A 24,442-nucleotide genomic window follows, 5' to 3' on the forward strand; every position below is an offset into this window, starting at 1 on the left:
AAAAAATCCCCAGCCACCCGCAATGAGAAACCTCCCGGCTGTCTGAAAGGCAGGGGGGGCAGCGAGGGCTGTGCCCGGGATCACAGGTGAGGGATCAGCGCTGCGCTGGGGCTTTTCTGTGTCCAACACTGCACAGGCCATAGCCCAGGCGGTGATGCCGAGAGGTCCCCAGCGGTGGCGAGAGATGCGATGGGTGCGACGGAGCGACGCCGAGCGAAGGCGATGCCCAGCCAGCCCCCTCCCAGGCAGGCAGCCGGCAGCGGGCACCGCGCCGCTGTCGTGCCCGCTCCGAGCGTTGCCCGAGGAGGGGCCGAGCCCCGCCGGCCCCGCCGCCGCCGTGCGGCCCCCGCCCCGTCCCGCCCGCGGTGGGCGGGCGGAGGCGGCGCTGCGGCGCCCGGCGGGGCTCGGCGCGGCGCGGGGAGCGGTCGGAGCGCAGCGGAGCGGCCGCGATGGGCGCCCCGGGCACGGCGGCGGAGCGGCGGCGGCGGCGGCGGCTGCTGCGGGGGCAGCGCTGCGCGCTGTGCTCGCTGGCCCTGCTGGCCCTGCTGCTGGCCGGCTGCGCGGCCGGGCGCGGCGGTGAGTGCGGGGCCGCGGCGGGGGGCAGCGGCCGGGCCAGCCCAGCCCGGCTGCGGAGTGGAGGGCGGCGCCGCGGGGGCCGCGCCGGCCGGGGTCCCTCCCTCACGGGGTCCGCGCCGGCCGGGGCTCCCTCGCGGGGTCCGCGCCGGGGCCCTCCCGAGCCGGGGCGTTGCGCGCCGGGGGCGGCCGCGGGAGCAGCGTGAAACTTGGCGGAGCTCGGCGTGTGGAGCGGGGCCCGCCCGCCCCGGGGGTCCCGGCGGGCACCGGGTGCCCGGAGCCCTCCTGCGGGGTTCCGGGGGTGCCCTGCCCGCCGCGCTTCGGCTGCGCGGAGGGCGGTGGGAAGCGGTTCGCGTTGTTGCTCTGCGGAGCCGCGAATGTAAGCAGAATTTAGGCAAGGCTTATTTGCCTTTAAGGAAAGAAGAGCGTACGCCTCCGTGACTCGAATTTGCTTTTTGAATAAACAGACGTGTCTGAAGGGTTTCACGGTGTCCAGCATGGTGTGAGGAATGCTCTGATGTTCAGGGAAGAGCACAAACACCAGCTACAGCTTGAACGCAGTGGAGTATTACGATGTTGGGATGTGTTTTGAAGATTCGGGACTTTTATGTCCTCAATTTAATCGAATTGTCTTTTTTTTTTTTTACATGTCTTCTAAAACTTACGCTTTTTCTTACAAACGTGGTGATTGCTTCCAAGAAGTAAGGCCAGGAAAAACATGAGCGTCGTTGTAAGTAAACAGGAGTTTATGTATGTACTGAGGTATATTCAGGTCTGCCAGCGCGGAAGATGCAGATGTGTGACACCAATATCCATCCTTCCTTAACCTAAACTTCAAAGGCAGGCGGGGAGAAGGGCTGTGGTGCTGGGGCCACACCTGTGCTCTCTTCCCCCTTGCCGTCAGCGGGAAGATGAAGAGTGCACTCCTCTCTCTTGAGTGCAGTGCTCCTTCCCATCCTGTGTTTTGGGGTCCCTGCCTGTGCAGAAGGAGCTCCATCTGCTGTAAAGGCTGGTGCCACAGGTGCCTTTGTGTTCCCCAGCTGGTGCAGCAGACTTGTGTCAGGGCTCTGGCTGCTTTGCTTCAGTTTGGGAGCCTGTTGTGATCAGAGTTTGCTCAAAGTTAATCTGAGAGGTGAGGAATGGCGTTTGCCAAGCAGAGCCAGGAGGTGACAGGGAGAAGAATTATGTCGCAGGGGGGAATTTTCCACAGCATCCACTGCATCCACTGGCGCTGCATGGGCCCAAAGTGAGTGGGCTCTCTGGGAGCCTTGGATACAGCCTGATGCTCTCCAGCATTTGTGTTGTGCTCAGAAGGTGGAAAGGTGTATTTTTCTGTAGTTGTTTCAGTATTTTTCCCACATAAAACCAGCATTTAGGATCCACAGCATAAACTTTTGACTAGACTGCGGTGCTTTTGTGTCAACTGGCATCTCTCTCTCTGCTGCTCTGGCAGGAGGCTCTGGGGTGGTTTTCACTGTGTGCTGTTTGGAGTGCAAGTGGCATATGCAGCTCCCAGCATCCTTGATGCCAGAGGGACCGGTGGCAGTGTGAGGTTGGGCACAGACTTGCCCGGGGTGCTGCAGTGACTGCTGCTCCTGGAGAGCCTTGGTGTCGAGGTGTGATCCAGCTCAGAAACCTAGGCTTGAATCACCTCTTTGCATGATGCACGCTCGTTTCGAGTGCTGCAGTTTTTCTTTGTCAGTCCCCTTCTCCTCAGGCACCGTTTCAGCCATGGCCTGGGTCTGGATCTGGAGGAGCCAGGCTTTTGGGATCACTGCAGACCTGTGTGTGTGTGTGTCTGTGCAGAGGGTGTCGGGTGCCAGAGCCTTCTTGTGAGGTGTGTGTGCTGGCACGTCTCCGCAGGAAACAGGCAAGAGCAGGTAACCACAGCGGTCTAGTTGCTCCATATGGAGCAGGCAGCTCTAGGGGACAGGGCATGAGCTCTGGGATTCTGCTCTGGTAGCTCCCCCTGCTTTTCTGAGGGCCTTAATCAAAGCTCTCCATGTCTCGTTTGGCTGGGTCTCAAAAATAAGGGTACTTTGTGAAGTGAGTTTGAGATCTCCTGATGCTAAATGATGTGTAATAACAAAGTGTTAAAACATTATAGTGTTCTGTGAGGCTCATTCCAATGATCTCTCTATCCCACAAGGGTCAAGCTTTTGGAAATAGATCTGGTGCTAAGAAGAAATCCAAGTTCACAGTTTGTCTGGGCAGTGATCATACAGCTGGGGTGCCCCTTTCTTGCTTGCTGGCAGTGTAAGTCTGTGGTTGTGCTCTGGCATTAAGGAGGTCACACTGGTAACTGAGAGGTGTAACTGAGACCAAATACAGCCCTGCAGACCCCAGATCCAGCTGCCAACCTCTGGCTGCTCAACTGCCACCTGCACAGAAAGGGTTGAACAAAGTGTGAAGTTGGGTTTATTTTTTCCCCCTTATTTATCCCCCCATCAGTCTGACTCGAATTTTCTATTCTAAAGAGAGGGAGGAGTGGAGACCTCATTATATGAGACTGCCTTCTAAATTGTAATGATTCAGGTTTTTCAAGGGAGGCTTCTGAGTCAGGCCTTTAACCAGTTTGCTGTCACGGACAGCAGAAATAGCAGGGGCATCAGTCAGTGGGATTTTTCTCCTCTTCTTTGTGTCTGTGTCTTTGGCAGGATGGTGAGGAAAAGCTGGGTCTGATTCTGCAGCCCTTACTCATGGGGATGGGCACATCCAAGCACATGGAGTGGCCTGCGTGATTCAAGTGTGGAAGATTCAGGTTTCTTTTAAGTCTTGTTTTAACTTGATGGGAGTGAAGTGTCCAGCATGGTGGAGCAGGGCCTGCCAGATGCATTTTGACTGGCTCTGAGACTTACCCTAAAAACGAAGCTCAGGCTGTTTTCACAGGGCTGGTATTTGCCCGGTCCTTGTGGGCTGTGGTGTGTTGAAAGCATCCGTGTCATGAAAGCACACTCTTAGAAAGCCTCTGAGCAATCCTGGGTGGTGTGATGAGAGATGGGGAGCAAAGATCCCGGGCACGTCCGCCTTCCACCCCTGTGCTGGTTGGAGGATCTGGAATGAGCCACGTCGGCTGTTTGCTCCTGACCGCTTTGTCACGGGCCCTGCCTCAAAGGGCTTTTCCTTACAGATCTCCTTACTGCCAAAATAACACAGAAGAACCTTGGTGGGACAGATCCCGTTCCTCTAGCTGAGAGTTAAAGTGAAAACTCCCTGATTGGGGTGTTTCGGTTTGTGCAAACCAAGAAACCCAAACCGAACTTTAGAGGTCACGCAATGAAAGCACGAAAGTAGTTGTTTTCCTCACTTCTTCAGTGGAGTGTAATCCTAGCTTCAGCCTGAGTAATCTTAGCCCAGATGTATTGCTGTAATCGTTGGACCCCTGGATATGGGAATTTACCCTCACAAACTCGGGAGAGGCATCAGGCCAGAGTGTGGTATGTGACCTCTTTGGCAGGGAGCGTGTTTGGCCTTGCAGGAAATGACTTGTTCATTTATTTAGTACTTGTTCAAGGTCCTGCACCCACAGCTGACTGAGACTGAGCCCTTGTGTCGAGCAGCTTGGAGAGCAGCAGGGATGGGACTTGCAGTGCTGCTTGCAGGGCTGAAGGAACCTGACCAGAATCAGCTTCAGGTGCTGGCAGAGCAGGGCTTGCACAACTGGCTGTGGCTGGAGAACTGCCTTCAGAACACCCCTATCTCAGGGTCTGTGTGCTGCCCACTTCATTGAAGTGCTGTGGGAGTGCCAGGCTGCAAGCCAGGCTGGCTGGCCTGCCAAGGCTGAGGTGGACCCTGGCACAGCACCTGGAACCTCAGGGTCAGGGTGCTTGGGGTGGCCATGCGGGATGCTCGGGATGCTCAGGAGCTCTGGCTGCAGCAGGGTGTGAGGGCAGAGGGCTGCTGGCTGCCCCAGCTGCTCAACAGCAAGGAGAACACCAGGCTGGCAGAGGGTGAGTTGCAGAAGGATTCAGCAGCTGATGTTCCTTTGGCTTGTGCTGCACACTTGTCTGTGCTGATGGAGCTTTGCGGGCTCAGTCCTGCCCTGTCCATGGCTTTTGGCCACTCCTGCCCTCATTGGTGCCTCCTGCCTGGGCTCTGGCATGGTGGTGGCCCTTAGCTGAGCCTTTCCAGCAGGCTAACCCAGCAGAAAACTAGCCCAGGACAAATAAAGGAGGTTTATTGCCAAAACAGCACACTGAGATGACTTGGTGAGGGGCATTAACAGAGAGCCCTTGGGTGGTGGCTGTGGTCAGAACAGCAGAGCTCATGAGGAGGTGGGCATGCTTGGTTGGTTCTTCCCAGCCTTGTCTCAGTACTTCCTTCCTGCTGCTAATCTTCAGTAGTCCATAATTGGAATAGGCAGGCTGGTCACACTGTCCATTTTTGGTCAGAGATGCTCAAAAGACTCGTCTGAACCTGTCATATATTCATGTGGCAGGTATTTTGTGCCTGCATCCTCTTGGAAAGATACAGACATTAAATAAAGTCTGTGCTGATATGGGACAGGGTCATTTAGGAGATCAGCATCCAGCCCCACAGTTGGAAAACTCCCCTCACCCTGGACCTGACCTGCTTCTAGGTGTTAGCCTGTCCCAGGGTACTTCACTCTGTTTTGTCTCTTGTTCTTTAAATTGATGGCAACTCTCTGGTAGTTAGGAAGATCATTGGGTTTTTTTCTGGTTTCTGTTCCTTTGGAGTGGTTTAAGTTACCCCTTCTGGACTTCCTGTTGATAAAGCCTTCCCTAATAATAAAAGCTGAAGAAAACAGCCAGGTTTCGTGAAACCTGAGCCTGAAAACTTCAGAATTTTATGGTTTGGAATGGAAACCACATGAGGTTCACAGGAGTGCAAGGGTCTGAGGGATGCACCTTAGGATCCAGTGCACAGCTTGGTGATGGGAGCTGTACTGTGCTGTGCTCTCTCTCCCAGCTGCCTTTCACAGCCCACAGTTGAGCTACAGCAGCTAATTTTTAAAAACAAATTTAGAGAGTTTAAAGCTTTTACTCTTTTTCTAGCCTTGCCTTCCTTGCCCTTCTCTAGAGCAATCTTTGGGGTTTGGAGAGCACTGGGGATGTTGAAAAGCTTTGTTCTGCCCTGGGTTTTATCAGCAGGAGCCAAGTCAGACCGATGCCAAAAGCCACTGGTAACCTCATCCTAATTTTTTTCCGCTGCTGTGGCTTCCGGGGCAGGATTGGTCAGGCATGCCCAGGTGTGGGCAGCGTGTTCCAGGTCCTTCCATGCTAATCATCCCTTCCTGCAGACATGCTCTCAGGAGAGCAGGGCTGCACGGTGAGTAAATCCTTGTGGCTGCTCGGCATTACTCACACCATCAAAGGGAAAGCCTGTGGAAACAAGGTGGTAAATGTGTGTAATTTGCAGCTCGTGAACGGGTTCTTGGCTGTCCCTACAGGGATGCAGGTGTTCTGTCTCTCCTCCCTGTGGGATCCTTGCTGGACTCTCAGACTCCCGCAGCCCTGAGCAGCCTGTCCTTGTTATTTACTGCCAAGGGCATCTGCATGGGGAGTTTACAGTGAGCTGGAGATCCCTCGGGGTTGGATCCCTTTGTCTTGTCCCATGGCAAGGTTCACATTCCCTTTCCTTGCATCACCTCCTGCAGGAGGTCTGGTCTCCACAGCAGTCAGCAAAGGAATATTCAGGTGAGAATGAGCCCTGATTTTGTCACCTTGGGGTCCATAGCAGTGGAGCTGCTGGGACAGCGAGATGGCCATGGGATGAGCCTGCCGTGCCCAGGAATTTGGGAGGGTGTTGAGGCCTCCATCACTTTTGGGAGGATGTTGAGGCCTCCATCACTTTTGAGAGGATGTTGAGGCCTCCATCACTGATTTAGGAGACAGCTGAATCAGAGGACCAGCTGTACCTGTGTGAGACAGGAAATAGGTGCAGTCCCTGTGTCCGTACTGTCGCATGGCTGGATTTCAGCTTCATGCTCAGATTTAGAATTGAAGTGGGTACAATCTCTAGATGCTGAGCCTTTCTTTAGAACCAGGCTGAGAAGACTCTGGAAATAACAGGATTTCTCAGTGTGCTTGATTGTTGGAGGGAAGAGAAGGGAAGGGAGTGGGACAGGATGTTACATCCAGCAGAAAGGGCTGGACTCCAGGCCAAAATAAAGACTGAAGCTTGAGGTGAACTGGAGATGTTTAAGCTGGGTTTTTCTTGCTATCTTTCTTTTTGGTTTGTTTGTTTGTGGGTTTTTGTTTTGTTTTCCATTTTAGGTTTGATATTTTGTTTTTGTGGGGTGGGGTTGTTTTTTTTTGTATTCCTGGGACTAGGAGCATTGTACCAAGGACTCCAGGGAAAGGTCCTGGGCCTTGTTCTTCTGGAAGAAGGGAGGCATTGAAGAGGAGTCCAGATGTGGTGTCCAGGGAGAAAGCTGTGTGAGACAGTACTTGCTGGGACTTTATTTGCCTTTTATGGACTCTTTTGGCTAACATGGAATGTCATCTGCCTGTAAGCCTTGCCTGTGGGAAGCAAATGGTCCCCAGGTCCTGGCTGGGACCTGGGAATGGCCTGGAGGAGTGGAGGGGAGCAGGGTGTGTTTCCAGCTGTATCTGGTGCCCCACATTCTCCTCTTGCTCAGCTCTGCAAGGCCAGGGTACGGCTCCTGCTCAGGATGTGAGTGTGTGTTGGGAAGAGGAAATACCTTCTTTTAGTAGGGGAAAAGCTCTCTGGGGCACAAAGGAGTGTCAGGTGGGGTTTGGAGGCATGGCTTTGGTTGTTTTGGGACACTCCTGTGCCGAGCTGGTGTAAAGTGGCTGGGATGCACAGCCTGGCATCCTCGCTGCTCCTCCTATGATGTGAGCAGAGCTCAGGGCTGGGTTTGTGTCCACAGGCAGTCGGGATCAGGGCTTGCCTTGCAGTGTGTCAAGTGCTGGGGCCCAGTTCAGGTGGTTACCCCAGCCCTTCCTCACTCTGGCCATTCCTCAGCCCCCAGTCCTGCTGGGGCAAATGGGAGCAAGCGTGTCCACAGCCTGCGAGGGAGGGAAACTGAGGCACGAGAGAATTTGTGGGGTTCTCCAGGCTCGGGAGTGACAGGTACCCAGGTGGAGCCCTGGTCTTCAATGTTCTGCCCTGTCCCTGTGGATTAGCCCTGGGAAGTGTGCCTGTCCCCGTGGTGGCTGAGGGATTGCAGTGCACAGCAGCAGGCATCACCTATCCAGTGAGAACTGCAAACAGATTTTAATGGTTCGATTGGGAAAGAGCTTGCTGAAATCCAGGAAAAAAATCTTTTTGATATGCAAGCCAAAAACATGCTAACTGAGCTACAAACAACTGAAGGGTCTGTTATTAAAATCATCCTTATTCAGAGATAGACTCAACTGTTTTTTTTTCCCTAAGATGGCCAGAACATCCTGTAACATAAAGCAGGAGGAGAAACGAGCCTTACATGGACATTCCTTTTTCCTCTGACAAGACCTACCCTCCAATTCTCAGTGCACATATACATGGTAGTTGATTTGTGTGTTGTTGAGAGGATGGGGCAGAAAGAATCTCTTGTAAACGATTGCAGCAATTCACTTCAGGAGAACCTGGTCCCAGCCGTACACAGCTTGTTGTTCAGCAGGTTCCATCAGCTGTGCTCACAGCAAGGTGCTGCTGGCTCTGTGCTCCAGCTGGGACAGCAGTGGCATGGCAGGAGAGCCAGGCAGCACTTAAAAACACCCTCAAGTTAGTTAACTTTGCTGCTGGCTGTTGACAGAGTAAAACAAATTGAGTTTCGTGTTCTTTGGATTTGTTCTTGCGCTAAATCAGAGGAGGCAGCAAATCAAGCTTGTTCAGAAGTGGAGGAGTTGTCCAAGAAAGTGACTGAGTAATGTAAAAGCCTCTTGAATGAAGAAATGATCCAAAGGGAGATTGCAGGGGTGCCAGTCTCCATAGCAGAAGCATCTTTGTGGCCTCCTCTGGACTTGCTCCCTCAGGTCCATCCATCCTTCTGGTGCCGGTGGAGCTGAATTCCAGGTGGGGCCTCACACAGCAATATTTTTAGAGCTTTGATCATAAGGCTATTTAAAAAAAAAAAAAACCAAAACCAAACCAAACCAGGCATTTTGTTTCATTTTATGAAAACCATGTAGTGTCCAAGGCAAGTGTGAGTTCTCTTCTTGCCCCCCACTCGATGCCCCTGGGGCGTGGGGGTGGCAGAGCTGCTCAGGGGAGAGGGAGGCTGAGGACCCGGGGCTCTGGGGCTGGCATCTCAAATTGATTGTTTAAATTGCCTCTGGTGGCACAGTGCCAGCTGACACCAGCTGAGAATCTGGACAGAACAACTTGTCCAAGGTCACCTCACAGGCTAAGAGTGGAGCGGTGAATTAAACCTGGGTCTGCAGAGTCTCACTTTAGGGTAAATAAAGAATAAAGAGCTTCTTGGAGGGTCTGCCTGGCTTAGAGCCTTATAAAGAAAGGACAGCCTCAGACACTTGATTCTGGTATGATGTGGAGCACTATCCTTTTCTTCCAGGACCTCTGGTTAAAAACAATTTTTTTTTTCCTCTCTGTAGTGTTATTTATTTCCTTAAAACACTTTGTAGCATTCCAGGCTGGCTTCGTTTCTCAGAGAAGGGCAGGGTGTGCTGCTGGGGACTGGTACCTGCTGCCTTTGTGCTTGTCTTTTCTAGCAGGTAGGGAACATTCCCAGGTGGAAAAAGTAAGAGTGCAGGTGCCAGTTTGGGCAGGGATTGCATCCATGTTATCTACTTTTAGGGGCATTTCAGGGATCTCCTAAGGAGCCTCTACAAGCTTTAGCCAAGCCTTAGACAGATCTCCCTTGAAAGGCCTCAGCAGCTTTGTGCTCCTGGGCCACCCTGATAAGGACCAGTGCAAAACCTGCTGAAGCCAGGGATAGTTTTTGATAGTTCTCTGCATTGATCTGTGGTGATTTATGAGGAACTTCCTGGATGTGTCCAGAGAGGCTTTCGCTTTCCTCGTCCCTTTCCTCGTCCCCTTTCCCTTCCCTTCTTTAAAAGTGTTTTTTTCAGTCACCATTGTATTGGTTTGGGTATGGGAGAGAGGACAGGAGTCCTGTTATAATTCAGGCTCTGCAGCAGAGGGGCACCAGGCTGGGCAGCTGCCTGTTGCTGGAGGGATCCCAGGACTGATTCCCTCCTGTGGGACTGGGAAAAAGGACCTGGAGGCACAAAGGACAGTGGGGTGAGCAGGACCTCCCTGCCCCCTGAGGCTCTGCCAGTGCTGGGGCTGGCACCCACGTGCTCAATGATCCTGGCCTTCACAGCCACATCCACCAGCAGGGAAATGGATGTCACGGGAGGGATCTGTGGCAGGACAGGACTTACTTTTTCCAGCTAGCCCAAGCTGGCAATTTTAACTGCAATGTGCCTGGCTCCAGCTCTGCGATTCGCAGGCTGCTTGGCCACGTCCCTCTCTTCCCTGACTACCAGATTTATTTCTAGATATGTTTGCTTACTCCTAATAAATGTTAGAAAGAGATGTCCTGAGGCTTATAGATATATTTGTCTGTAATTAAGGTAGGATTAATTGCTTAAAATTGTGTATAAGGGCCTGTTAGGAGATCAGCAGATAGGAGCATGGGATAAAATGCATAATGAATACCATTATGTTATAAATAATGGACACAGCCAGTGTACTGGCATCCCCGAAAGGTAATAGCTCTTTCAATATTTAATGGAGTGGCTACCTGAGGGAAAACACTCTCTTGTCACTAAGGTGATTTTCAGCTTGGCTTGGGGACATACAGATGGGTCTGAAGGAGGGCAGGAACCCCTGTGCAGTGGGGGGCACTGTTTGTGGTGACAGAGGGGTGTGGAGCCAGGCTTTCCACCAGGATGCTCAGGGTCCCGGGTGCTCCCTCCTGCTCTCAGAGCCACCAGATCCATGTGCTGGCCAGTGGCAGGGAACAGGACCACAGGGAACAGGACCACAGGGAACCTGCACCTTGCTCTCCCATGTTAATTCCAGCTGTTAATTCCTGGGAACCAAGCTGCTTTGGTGTCAGGAACTCAGTTTTGCTGGGGAGGAAGGCACAGCATCAGTTACAGGCATGTTCTCAGCACTGACAAGAATCATCTCCGGGGTTTTCTGAGCAGATGCAGGAAAAGGGGAATTTCCAGTGCTCCCTCTGCCAGGCCTGGGTTCACACCTCTGTCCCCAGCTGCTTGTTTCACAATTCCCAGCTCCTCCACACTCCTGTCCTGCTATATTTTATCCCTGTCCTTTCACTCTGTCCCTGGAGCTCTGCACTGCTTGGGAGGGCTGGCTGTCAGTGAATTTTCCCCATGTTAGGAATGCTTTTGGGCAGCAAATCCAGACTTGGTACCAAACAGTGGAGTTAAATACCAGAGCCAGTGTCTTGTCTGGGGCTGAGACTTGTCTCTGTTCCCCAAGTGCCTTTCCAGCTCTGTGGAAGCAGTAAATAACAGCAATTAAACAAATACCAATTACAGATTCATGTGGTGGTAGTACAGGGAAACACAAGGGGAAAGGAGATGTAGGGCAAAAGGACAGGAGAAATTGTCTTTTCATCCTTCATTCTTGTTTACTTTTATGCAAGATCCAGTTTTTTCATCATCTTTTGTGGAGAAAAGCATGAAAAAAATCTCTTTTGTGATCTTTCCCCTATCATCAGAGATACCAGAGTGGGAGACAGGGCTTATGACAGTCTTTTTTTCCTTTTCTTTCTTTCCTGGAAGGGGTGGCTTGTTTTTAGTGCTCCTTCCACTAAACCGTGTTGCTCCAAGCCCTGTCCAGCCTGGCCTTGGACACTGATAGAAATTGTTCAGGCAAAGCTACAAGGGTGTCACTTTTCAATTTAGCTGGGATAAAGTCATGGCTTCCCCCATTTTTTGTTTTGGTTTTTTTTTTGGGGTTTGGTTTTTTTTTGGTTTCTTTTCCCAGCACATTTTCATGGTATTTTCAGACTAAATTGAATTCTGCAGAATTCTATTTAGCTAGAAGTGTAAAAGAGAGCAAACCAAAATGAAATATTTTATTCCACTAAAACATTTCATCTGACCCAAAACCGTCTTTCCTCCCACTGCGTCAGCTCAAAATTAGGAGAGAAATTCATAAATGTGGGGGGAAGGAGCAGTGACTGCTCAGCTCCTGAGCACAAACCCCAGGTATTCACCCCTGTCACAGGGGCTTGAAATACACTTTGTTTTTTCACTGCTTTTAAAAGTGAAAACCTGTTTTTTTTTTTCACTGCTTTTAAAAAGATAAATGCCTTCTCCAGAGAGTTAGCTCTTTCTGTAACACGTTACCCAATCCTTCCGAGAAACAAGGGTCTGTCTGGTAACAGTGAGGCTCTCAAGTGCTCCTTTTCCAGCCTTGTAAGGTCATGATTGCCAGGTTCAAGCAGCCACAGGATCTTGGAATGGTATAAAAAGTAGCTCTGTTAGTGATGGAAATTCAGCTGGAGATTAATTCATTGCTGCTCTTTTTTTTTTCTCCTCTCTTGTCTACCATGAGGAAGGGAAATCGTGATGGATGGTTTTGATAGGGATGACCCAGATGTGCAGCCACCTGTAGCACAGCCCTGCTGCTGTGACTCCTGCCTTCTGTGAGCAGGGTTTGCTAGTGGAATGTGGGAAAGGGAGAGAGCAGAGGCTCTGGATGTGCTTTAGGATTCCCTGGCATCCCTCACTGGGAGCAGGGATGAGGGCGAGAGGCACGGGAAGGAGTTTGTCAGGGAGGGGAGCTGCCTCAGGGATGTGTTGGAAAGGGGAATTTGCTCTCCATCTCCCTTTCTGCCTCTGAAAAGTTCATTTCTGTTTATTTGGGGCAAGGGGGAAAGCATTGGCGCCTGCAGCAGGGTAGTGTGAAGGATGCTGCTTCACCTACTCCTGCAGTTTTCCTCTGTGACAGCCGTAAGAGCAGGAGGAGGCAAAAGCAGTTTTCTGGCTGGTGTCAGGAGACTGTTCCATGCTTGGGACAGAAGGCAGAAGGAAAGGGCAGCAGCTCTGTCAGGGGAGACGTGTTGTGTTGTGTTTGTGAGGTCCCCAGGACGAGGTGAGAGATGAGGAATCTGACTCCGTGTTCTCAGAAGGCTGATTTGTTATTTTATTATATTATATTATATTATATTAAAGAATGCTATACTAAAACTATACTAAAGAAAGAGAAGGATACAGACAGAAGGTTTAATAAGAATGAATAATAAAAACTCAGGATTGACTCCTCAGTGTCTGCCACAGCTGATGGTGATTGGTCATTAGTCAAAATAATTCACATGAAACCAATCAAACATGCACCTGTTGGTAAACACTCTCCAGACCACATTCCAAAGCAGCAAAACACAGGAGGGAAAAAATGAGATAATACTGGTTTTCCTTTTTCTCTGAAGCTTCTCAGCTTCCCAGGAGAAATCTTGGTGAAGGGATTTTTCAGGAAATGTGACAGTGCCAGTGCTGTGCCAGCGAGCTCTGGAAATCACGGCGGGCAGTCCAGGGCTGTGAAGCACAGAGACGGTGCCAGCAGTGCCCAGACTTTGCACTGTGCCAGGTGAAATGCTAATGGGGTGAGAGTGGCAGCAGGGAGTGAGATATCCCTGAGAAACCAGAGCAGAGAATCACAGTACCCAGAGCTGTTGTACAGACCAGCAGGAAGCTGCTGCCTTGAGAATTATCTGAATTTGGGCAGGGTCACAGAGGGATGTCTGTGGTAAAACTGGGGAGTTTGTAGAAGCATGAAAACATTGTCAGGAGAAGTAAAACCCTGTTTACTTTAGAGAGGAGCTGAGTCACACGAGGCTGTGACAGGGAGAAGTAAAAAGTGATATTTTTTACCAGGTGCAGAACTTTTTTACTGGCTTCTTTTTGCACTTTATTGTAGATCAAGAAGAACAGAATGGTCAATTTCATGGTCAAACTGATACAAATACTAGAGAAAACATAAGTTGCTGTACAAACTGGTAATGAACAATCATGGAAGCTTGGAATAATGACATTTTCAGTAACAGTTTTTGGCACAACACAGAAGGTAATGATTGACAGAATTTTATCTTCACTTAACTAAGCTTAATCCAGCATCCTCTGGGATGCAGGAACCAAGGAGTTCTTGGGGAGTCTGTTCATCTCTTGCAGGGATACTTTTCCATCCCCTGGGCTTTGCTGTTTGAGGTGGTGCAGGCACTTCACCTGGAGCTTGATGAGCCATGAGTGCATTTCTGCTGAGCTCTGCCTGTCCTTGAAGTTTCTTTGCTCTCAGGGTGGAGCAGAGGCAGGCCCCAGCAGCATGCGTGTGGAAATTTCACTTCGAGAGGTTGGGCAGCTTTTCAGAGTTAAAATAAACCAAAAGTCACATTTTGCTGTTGCCATGAGAACTGTGGAGCTGTTGTTGGACCTTCGGAGTGTGCTCTGCCCTCCCGACTCCAGCTGGGCTTTGTTGAGAGCAGTGCTGGGCTGGGAGGGGCAGGAGCTTTGTGGGACCCTCAGTGGGCTCTGTGCTCCTTAGGAGGGAGCTGGGGAGCCTCCCTGGGGGTCTGGGGAGCTGTAGGTTTTGTGGGGGCTGTGGGTTTTTTTCCTACTGATGTTGACATAGAAAATATGTCAGAGGGTGTGTGGTGAGGGGCTGTTGGTGCAGGGACCCTGCCCTGCTTGGGTGCTGCCTGCAGCTTGGCTCTGGTTCTGTGCCTCACTCCTGTGGTACAGGTATTATCAGCCGTGTGCTTTCCTGCCCTTCAGCACCTTTCCATATAGGTCAGGAGCCATGGAAATACAGCTTTGAAATCCATGGAAATACAGCTTTGAAATCCATGGAAATACAGCTTTGAAATCAGGTGTAAGGAGCAGGCTGCTTGTCAAAGCCAGGTGTAGGATTTCTGGGGCTTTTGTTGTTTGGGATTTTTTTTCCCCTGAGGATGCTATATTTATGGTCCTGGCTGCTGATGATTTTGGAAGAAAAGCATCTCCCAAACCAGCCTAGGCAAAGGGCTAATCCATTTATGACCTGTTTATGCAATCGCAAGCTCAGATCCTGGTGGTGGCTGTCTGCAGTAGGTCTGGTGGTGCAGGGGCTCACTGGACATGTCCCTGAGGGTCTGGGGCCACAGGGACAGGGCTGTGGGAGGGCAGCTGTGGAGCAGGGCTGCAGCTCCTTCAGCTGTGTGCTGATCTTCCAGCAGGGCTCCTCATTCTGTCCTCAGGCCACCACACCACTGCTCTCCACCTTTGTGTTGGCTTATGCAGAAGCTCATGCTTGTTCCAGCTTTTTTTCTTCCCCCAAAATATTTCCCTGTTGTAATAACTGCAGGAACGATTCAGGGAGACAGAGATAATTCAGCTGGTTGTGAAACCAACCCTCCAAAACCCAAAGCTGCCACCATGAGAACAATAGATAAAAGGGACAGACGAGAGAGGAGGAAGGGCAAGCATATTTCGGAAAAGCTGTGCTGTTTTTGGCTCTGGCCAACAGTTTGCATAGAAAGTAGTTTATTGTCAGTGGGAGCTGTGGATACCTGCCAGCTCTCCTGTGCAGCAGTGCTTTGTGCCAGAGAAAGGCCCTGCCTGTCAGGTCTTCCCTGCTCCAGCCCCCTGCCCATCAGCTCTTCCCTGCTCCAGTTGGCTGCTCACAAGCACTTTTCCATCTTTGTTGCCTTTCTTCACCTCAGCATTGTTGAGCCGAACCCTCCACTGCAGTGGATGAGTTTTTTCTCCTCTTCCAGCTCTGGGGTTGGCTGCTCTTGTCTCCTTTGGCTTCTTGGAGCTCCCTGTCCCATGGGACCCCCATTTCCACACCAGCCTGCTTTGTACCCTGCAGGAGCTGGGTGCCTGCTGTTCCATCTCATTGGGGTTCCTGTGCCTTGCTTGCTGCTGAAAATAAATGTGCCTGTGAGATCAGAGTGCAGTTGGGGAACGTGAGGATGTTGTTCAGCATTGTAAGGTGGTGTTCTTCGTGCTGGGAAGTGCAGCCAGGATGAGTTTGGCTGTGTTTCTGCAGCGCTGAAAGTTGTAAACTCCAGCCAGAGCCATCTGGAATAGCGTAAGGAGCTCCTGAGTTCCCACGTGGAGATCTGGGTCACACACAGAGCCTTTCCAGGAGTTTTGAGCTGTCTGATCCGTCCTTTTTTCCACTCCACCTCACTTCCATGCTCATAAGTGGAACAGGTGAGCAGTGTTGCTGGAGAGGCTGAGTCTTGCAGGGACAGGAGCTCCCGGCAAGCACACGCTCGTGCACTCCCTGTCTTACGGAAAGAGGCTGCTCGAAATGCAGCGTCTGCATTGTCTTAGTCCTGTTATGAAATGCAGAGCAGGCACAAAGACAGGGAAAAATGACTCATGGGCTTATTGTCCATGGGAATATCTCGGGGAGGAAGTGCAAGTCAAGCTCTCCAGAACCTGGGTTCTGAGTGTGTAATGTAAAACTGGTGCTGGGTAATTGTGGAGTTGTGGAAAATACCTTGTTGCGACGTTCAGTGCTTGGAAAAGTAATTCTCTCTCTTTGAAATACGCTATGGTACAGAACTTTGGAAAAACTCTTCATTGTACCAGAGCTTTAGAGGGTGTCACAGTGTTGCTTTACTATGAAGGCAGCAGCTAGAACATTAATAAGAACAGCATTCCATCTCACTAGCCCAAAATGGCACTGCAGCTGAGGCAGGATGTTTATCAGTCTTTACCTCTGCTGAGAAAATGAAGAAAACTCTTTGTTCTGGTTCCCATTAAAAATCATCCAATCCTGAATAGCTACAGTTGAGAAAGAAAACTGTTAGCTTCATTTTTTATAAGTTTTCCTGCTTTTCCTTAGGAAGAAGAGTTTGGCCGTGGTGGTGGTGGCCTGGCAGCCCTGCTGTGGAATTCTGTGGCCAAGGTGATGCCCCTGGTGCTTGTGCCTTGTGCCAGCACCTAAAGCAGGGCAGGCTTGAGCAGCCTCCACCACACCACAAGGAGACTGGTGCCAGCACATGGGGAAACCACAGGGACCCTCTTATGTGTCACTGAGTGTCCTTGTTAGCAAGGTTAACATCTCCATGTGTCCCTGTTTTCACAGGGAAATCCTTGGAAGGCCAAAGCTCTGAAAAAGGTTCATCTCTAACTTCTATTTTCTATTGCTCTGTTGAGTGAAATCTGTTTTAGAATAGAGATGCCCTAGGCAGGATTTTAGGGGTGGTGGGCTGCAAATTCTGCTGTGGGACAGACAGCTGGCCCTGCTCCAGCCTGGAGGTGCCAGAGGAGAGCTTTTCCTGGTGTCAGTCACTGCGTTGGGCTCGGCCGTGGACCAGGTCCACTGCTATTTACTCTGATTTTTGCCAATGCTGGATGTAGCCTTTGTAAACACTCCTATTGCCAAATTAAGCTTTTCCCCTTCCAAAGTCACCTTAAATGACATTGTTCTTCCTTACCCCTCGCTTGGAAGAGTTTGCCACCCGAGAGAGGCAGAGGCTCTGCCTGAGGTCAGGGGCCGTGGCAGTCTCTGTGTCCTCCCTCCCTCATGCCATTGCTCCATGCAGTGACACAGAGAAGCCTCTCTGGCTTGGAAAAGAGTTCCTCTGCTTTGAAAGCAGCTTGTATGTGGAACTGAAACTGCTTTGCTCAGGCTACCAGAGTGTTTGTTGTTAGGGGAGATCCCTGATGCTGCATTACCGCTTGTGCTCCTTCTTGGAAATGCCGCCCGCCCGCTTCCATCAGCTTAATCTTACTGGTGCTCACAGACTAAACTGACAGCAAATTCCATTCTCTAACATTTGTAAAGCATTGAAAGGACAAAGTGTTTGAAGCTTCAAATGATTGCATTTGGTTTACCAAGGTAAATGGGGTTTTTTTGCTTAGAAAACAGGGGTACTTCAGGCTGCTTTAGGCTCTTCCCCCAAACATGCCCCTAGATGACTCCTGTGTATCCTGAGAGAATTGGTCCCATTTACTGCTGATGGCCTGGGATGCAGATTCCCAGGCAGCCCTTTCCCAAACATTCCCTCCTGGCATGGCATGGAGTGGCCTGAGCAGAGCATGATCTGTGCAAGGCAGACGAGTCTCAGGTTGGGCAGCCCTCTCAACTGGATGTGCCAGGGAACCTAACACAAGGCTTGGAACCTGCAAAGAACCTTTTCCTTTGTCCTTAATCATCCTGTGAGGCATTGGCCCAAGATTTGAATCTCTACCCCACTGCTTTTTTGCCTGTGATCTGTTTCCAAAGTAGTGGACAGAACTGGGAATAATTCAGAAATCCTTGTGAGAGAGCCCATGTTCTGCTTGTAGGGAAGGGGATTAATGGGTGGGAGGAAATCCCTCTCAGATGCTGTTTGTTACTGGAGGCCTGCAAGGTCTCCATTGCAAGTAGGCTGATTTGGTGTGTGCGTATCTTCTGGCTTAAAAAAAAAAAAAAGAAGGGTTTTTTTCTTCCTCCCTTGAATCTGAACCAGCATAGGAGGCGTGGAACTGACACATGAGCACGTTTGTCCAGCTGATTAGGCAGACATGGCATGTCCAGGGCTGACCAGCCTTGTGCCAGGAATATTGTAGAAATCAGCCAGCTGTCTTGTTGACATTGCTAAAACAGAGCTTCACTTAGCAGCACCAAGTAAAAGCTGAAGGGGAAGCAGAGCAAGGGTTGAGTGAGTCAAAGGTAGTGAGACAAGTTCTGCCCCTCGTGTTCATGGATATTTCTTGTTACTGGAGGTGTGGAAATGAGCCAAAGGCATGCTCTGGCTTCAGTCAGATGGTGCTGGGTGGGAAAGCAGAGATGCTCTCCTAGGATGAACTTCAGGAGCTGTGGAGGAATGCACCTGGCTCCCGTGGGATGGGGAGCTGCTGGCAGTGTCCATTCCAGTGGGCTTAGAACCACTGCCCTTTCAAACCCGAGGGGGCACGGGACCTTTTAAAATGCAAATGTTCTGGCTGCTTCAAGATGATCAGGAGTTGCCTTTCCTCACGTGTCCACTGCTCTTTTCCTTCAGGTTATGATGCCCTGAGCTATTCTGTGGGAGATGGTGACAAGTGGAGCGGGCGGCAGCTCCTGCAGGCACGTGAGCAGAACGTGAGTGACGTTCCAGAGGATGGGGGACAGCAGCTCTACATCAGAAACTGCACTGAGCCAGGTAGGAATGAAAGCTGCCTCCAGCTCCTCAGTCCTGCTGGTGGCTTCCTCACATCTGTACTGCCAAGACTTGCTTATTTTTAAGTCCATAAATGCATTTCCTCAAGTTTTGGGGAGAGGAGGGGAAGGGTTTTTTTTCTCTGTTCTTCAGGACTAATGTAGGTTACATGCCCCAGGAGAAATTCTAACAAATCCAGTTCTGGCTGCACTTCTCTGCCTATAATTTTTCCTCTGCCATAATCCTTAATAACATTTCTGGACAGATGGATGATTATGGTCTTTTTTAGACAGCAAAAACTTGTACAAAAATTCTTCTTCCTCAATTTTTGCTTGTTTGCATAACTTTAGCACAGTGCAGACCCAGTGTTGCAGCCTCACATCAGCAACTGGCAGTAATATTTTCCCCTACTGTGCTCAGCACCTTCTGTTTCACTATTGCAGCTGTTCCTGCTGCCCTCACCAAATAGAATGGTCTGTAGGAAGCATGGGAGATTTTATTTGTGGTGAGTTTATTTGTGGGAGATTTTATTTCTCCTGGGTTTCCCCCCCGCTTTTTTTCAGAAAGTAGAACAATAACTACTGAGCACCCTGTGTTTTCTCAGGAGAGAGAAAGCAGAAATACCTAGATATGTGAAATTACTGTTTCCTCTTGAAATTGTCATGATGTGACATTCTGTAGTAGAAACTGATGCAAAGTAGTGCAGAAAGGAAGTGAAAGTGACAGAGTTAAGGTCCTGCCTGTGGTTTTGTCGATTTTGTTTGGGTTTTCACACTGCAAATGCAAATAACATTAAGTAGTGTTAAGTACTGTTGGTGTTAGGCCAGGTGGCAGTCAGAAGCATTTGGGAGTGTTCCACTCCCAAAATTCAGTGTCTGTGGGAGTTACCTGTTGAGCTCAGAGGGCTGAGGATGACCTGCAAGGATGCATCAGTTGTGCTGCTCAGCAAACAAGTGAGTAAAAGAGCTGGCAGGAGGGCATGGGCACATCAGTGACAGGGGTGCTGCCTGTCATCCTGCAGCAGCAGAGAGCAAAGTGCTGTTAGCTCTGCTTTCATGTCTGAAAGTGTGGCCAGGAGTAGGGTGGCTCAAATCCTGGCACAGCCCTGGCAGCAGGAACTGTGCTTGTCAGGCAGAGCTGCTGGAAAGCTCAATCCCAGGGCAGCACAGCCCTTCCCTTTGGATCAGGTCCCAAATCGTGGCACAGCACTTGGGGTTTCACCAGGCATGGCTGCTTTGCCTTCTCCAAGGGCTGCTCAGGGAAACTGGGGCAGTTTGTGGTGCTGTTGCTGAGCATAATGCATGAGTGCTGTGTAACCAAAGGCTGGGGGCCCTTGTGACTTGGGAATCTGCAGAGCTCAAACCTCCCTTCAGCATCACCTGTGCTGGCCTGCAGGTGCTTCTCTTTCCCTTGAGCAGGTGTCAGGAGGGAAAGGCTGCCTGAAAAAGAGTTTTTTTCCTGCTTACTTCTCAAGTGAACCTGTATAAACACCTTGCAGCACGACAGAAATGGATTGTTTAAGAAAGCAGTTTTACCTCACCTGCTGGTGGAGGGGAGTGGAATGCTCCTGTTAAAATGTGCTGTGGTTTTTTGCAGTGCTTGGCTTCTGTGCTGTGTTGGCAATAAACACACCTTGACCTGCTGAAGGGAGGATCTGTGTCCTTTAGCTGCTCGGGTGATTGCAGGCTCATTTGAGTGCCTGCCATGACATTTGCCAACTGCTGCTTTCATTTCCTAATGGTTTATCCAATGACCTATCTAGCATCATTTCATCATCAGAACTGCTCCAGATAGTGGGGGTTTTGCTCCCTTTGCCATTGCAACAAAAACTGTAGAAATATTAAAGTGGCGAAATGGACTGATTCCAGCCTAAAGACCATTTTTAGGATTTTGTTTTGTTTTGGTTTTTTGGCCTTTTTCTGAGAAATGCCCATCATGGGCTCTGGCCTGGTCCTGTGGCTGATTGTGGTTGTGTTGAGTGCCTGTGGAAGCAGAACCACAGAGCAGCCTGCTGTCTTTTCTAAGGAGCCTCTTGTCTCTTGGTGCCTCTCCTCTGAGTGTCCAGCCCTGCAGTCAGGGCTGCTTGTCCCCTCCCTCTTGGATCTTGGTGGCTTCTCCTGGCAGTGTCTGCTGTCTCCTACCCATCCTCTTGTCCTTGTAGTATCCACGTGAAGGAACTAGAGATGGGCAAAAACAATTTGGACAGTTTATTCACTGGAGTAGTGATACAGTTTAAATGAAACACTTGTGATTCTGGGCCATGTTTGACAGTTTCAGCTCATGCAAAAGATGACGAGGAAAGAGTGAGAATGACTTGTGTCAATTCAGGCAAAGTATCATTTACTCACCCAGTCCTGTTCAGAAATGTGATTCACCCACTAGAAGCCAAGAAAAAGGATTAAGCTGGTTTAATGTTGGGTCAGGTCCCTGTGCTGCCGGATTCAGAGCTCAAATTGCACTGGAGGAGCTCCAAAGCTTGCTCTTCTTTCTTTCTTTCTTTCTTTCATTAGCTGCCAGAAGGTGACAGGCTCTGGGGCTGTGTCAGGGTGGCATGTCACATGTCTGGAGGTTCAGGTGGGAGGGGGTGCCCAGGTCCCTGTGCCAGCTCCTCACCAGACATATGCTTCCTCTGATGAGCTGTCATCACCTTCTTTCCTCCCCCTCTTTAGCACTTCCACTCCACCTCAGAAAGGCTGCAAATAAAGTAACAGCCCTGCTTAAATGTGCTGTTTTAAAGTCATTATCAGTAATGGCAGGAAATACTTGATTGCTGCAGGAACAAAAAGGTCTCCCTGTATTCATTTAGACCCTCAGGCATAAAAGTGCTTAAATTAAACAGCCAAAGAAGTTTTTGTGCAATTATTTTTTTTTTTACATTTCCTCATCTTATTTCAAAAGCAACTTTATCAATATTTCTCCAGTGAGTCACAGCTCATGGTAGTGTAATTTGTAGTGCTTGGCTGTGGAGCAGGTAACCCTTGTTGAATACTTACTTGTGGCTGTGTTTTTGGAGCCCCTTTGGCACTGAACCACACACCCAGACCCCCAAGGGTGGAGCTGAGCATTCTGATCTCTTTCCTCTCTTTTGTTTATGCACGTGGTGGGCTTTATGTGGTGTGAGTTCTGCTGGGCTGTCATATCCAGAGAACTGCAGAGTTTAGAAAGGCCTTCTTCCCAAGCAAATACAGCATCCTATTCACTCTTCACATGAGTGATTTAGTGTTTTGTTTTCCTTTTTTTCCTGTTCCTCCTTGAGCCTCAATCCAATTGAAAGTTGCCTTCCCTCAAGCAAAATTAATTTTATCCTAGCAAAATGAAAAGTAAAAATTTGTTCCTGCCTTGCAAGTTGCCAAACCTTGCTTTCACTTGGGGGAATGTTAGAAAAATAAATTGCTGTAAGTTTAGTAACAAAATATCCTTGAGGAATAGCAAAAAAGATGTTCTCCTCACACTGAGCTATAAGTTTGGTGAATTTGACAGAAATTTGCTCGAACTTCTGCTTCCACACTTTGCTTCTGTTTGTCAACTTCAGACCTAAAGCGTCAGAAAAACCAGAATGTTGGGGTTAAAACCTCAGAAATGCAAACAAAACCACACTTATTTCTTCTGGGTTCTTGTGCTGGCAGGGAGCTGGGTTCTCCCTTGGTGCAGCCAGGAAGGAGAGATGTTCTCATGGTGGGGACCAGGGGCTGAGCTTTGGTGCTGGGGCTCAGGGAGGTGGGTGCTGGTGCCCAAGTTGTGCCCAGACACTGGATTTGGCTGTGTCCCAAAGCTGCACCTCTGTCTGAGTGAGGGCTCTGGAGCTCTCCTTGCAGAGCTTCCTTTGTTAGAAACCACAGTGGAGGTTTTCCTTTTCTCTGCTGTGCTCTGGACTTGCTCGGAGCTTGGGCTTCACCTTCTGGGCTGGGCTTTTTTGGGGGACTGCTGCACTGTAGGGTCTCTTAGCAATGAGAGGTGGTCCCAAGTATTTTCTCTAGGATTTTTCAGCCTTCCAAAGTGTGGCTGAGTGCAGGGGAGTGCCCTGAGGCAGGACCTCGTGTGTTCTACAGCAGGGCTGTACCTGGACAGTGTGCCAAAGGGGAAGCTCAGAACAGCTGCTTTTGGCTGGGTACTTGAAAACTCTGAATTGATCACCAAAACCATGCAGTTCCCTGTAAAACAGGGCCCTCTGGACATACACAGGAGGCCAGTGGTGTTCTTCTTGCTAAAATTTTACCAGTGTTCCCATGTGATTATGTGTGCAACTCCAAGAGCCAGAGCTTCAGGAAGGAGCATAGCACAAAGGTTGTGAGATTAAAATCAAGAGGTGGTAGTGCTATTACCCAGTTCATCCTCGGTGTGTTCTGTTGCATCAGTGAAACAAAAGGAGGAGAAAGCAAACTCCAGATTCCAAAGCCAGCTTTGTCCCTGCAGTGTGCAGACTGAGGAGAGGTGCTGAGCTCCAGAGTGTCTTCCCCAAAAAGCTTCTGTCAGCTTTTTCCAGAATCCATAACTACACACGTATCAAACAGCTTTCAGCCCTGAAACTTGAGTTAATGCTTGAAGCCCCTGCTCACACATTCATGTTTGATCTGTGAAATACTATAGACACACCAACATTTAAAGCATATGCTGATAACTACTTGCTCTGATTTCCTTCATTATCAAGCTTACTCCCTCTACCCTTCTAGCTTCATAGACAAACTTTCAAATAGCTTGGGAAAGACACTGTCCTTCATGTGGTCTGCTCAGGAACCTCATACTCTGTCCCAACAAAAACAACTCACACATTTCACATGGCCTGGGGTCAGCAGGCACCGAGGCAAATTCCTTCATTCCCAAATTTCTTGGTACTGCAAGTCTAAAATTTTTAACAACCAAAAATTTACAGCAGCACAGTAATTAAACTGCTTGTTCTGAGGGAAAAGAACCTTGGCTCAGCCTTCAGGGCCTCAGCACAGCCGGGATGTGCACCTGTAGTGTGGGCAGATCTCTCAGGCTGGGACTTGTTTGCTCCACTGGTGATGCTTGTGATGAGTCTGTTTTAATTGCTTAACTGTTTTAATTCCTGCTTTAATTGTTGTTCCTGGTGGGAAGTGCTGTGTTGTCATGGGCTGGCTGTGCAGGGAGGGCTCACAGAGCTCTGGGGGAAGATCAGTGTGGCACGCTGCACAGGGAGTGAGGAGCACCAAAGGTTAATTGCCTGTTGCTGCCCAAGAATCATGTTCATAGTCTTGAGAAGTGATGGCAAGGGGGGAGGAAGAAAGGAGTAATCCTTGTAGGTAAAAGAGAACAGAAGCTGTATACTTGCTGCTGCCCAAGGCACAGGAGGAGGAGATTTGAGAGTCTGTCAGAAGTGCAGCCCCATCTGCATGGTAGCTCTCCATTGGTGGAGTGGGGAAGCCCTGTGTCCTTTTTTATGATTATGTTTCCCCCCTCTGGAATAACTTTAAAACACCCAGAAATTTTCTTGGTTTTTGGATTTATTTTGGCTTTTTTCCTCCATTACTTTTTTTGTTTGTTCTTTGTATCTAGAGGAATGAGGCTTGCTTCCTTGACCTTTCAGCAAGCTTTGAGTAACCCAAGCTTGGTTATTTTGTGTTGTGGAAAAGACAGCAGAGAGGCTTGAAATACTGAAAGGGGACCCTTGCTTCCAAATCTTTAAATGCCTTTGCATTTAAAAGGTGTTAAGCAACAAAGCATGACTTCAAATGTGAATAAATATCACATTGTGCCTCCCTGAATTGGGTTTTACTTCTCTGACACTTGAGGATGCCAGGCTGCTGCTGTGCATCACTCTGGTAATCTGAGAAGTCTTCCATGAAGCCTGTGACCTGAATTTCTAAGGAGGCACAGAAAAAAAAAGAA

The 24,442-nt window shown here is 49.7% G+C and overlaps 1 protein-coding gene across 2 annotated transcripts in view; it reads left to right on the forward strand.

The window, feature by feature from the left end:
• The first annotated feature begins 504 nt into the window (after positions 1–504).
• SLC24A3 (solute carrier family 24 member 3) overlaps positions 505–24,442 on the forward strand; it is a 111,530-nt gene continuing 87,592 nt past the window's right edge. For both annotated transcript variants that reach the window (XM_036380519.2, XM_036380520.2), the window contains exons 1-2: positions 505–576; positions 18,458–18,598. The gene's annotated coding sequence lies outside the window, so the exon portion shown is untranslated. The remainder of the gene's footprint in view (positions 577–18,457; positions 18,599–24,442) is intronic.

Source organism: Molothrus ater, chromosome 3, assembly GCF_012460135.2.
Source record: "Molothrus ater isolate BHLD 08-10-18 breed brown headed cowbird chromosome 3, BPBGC_Mater_1.1, whole genome shotgun sequence".
NCBI classification, from domain to species: Eukaryota; Metazoa; Chordata; class Aves; order Passeriformes; family Icteridae; genus Molothrus; species Molothrus ater.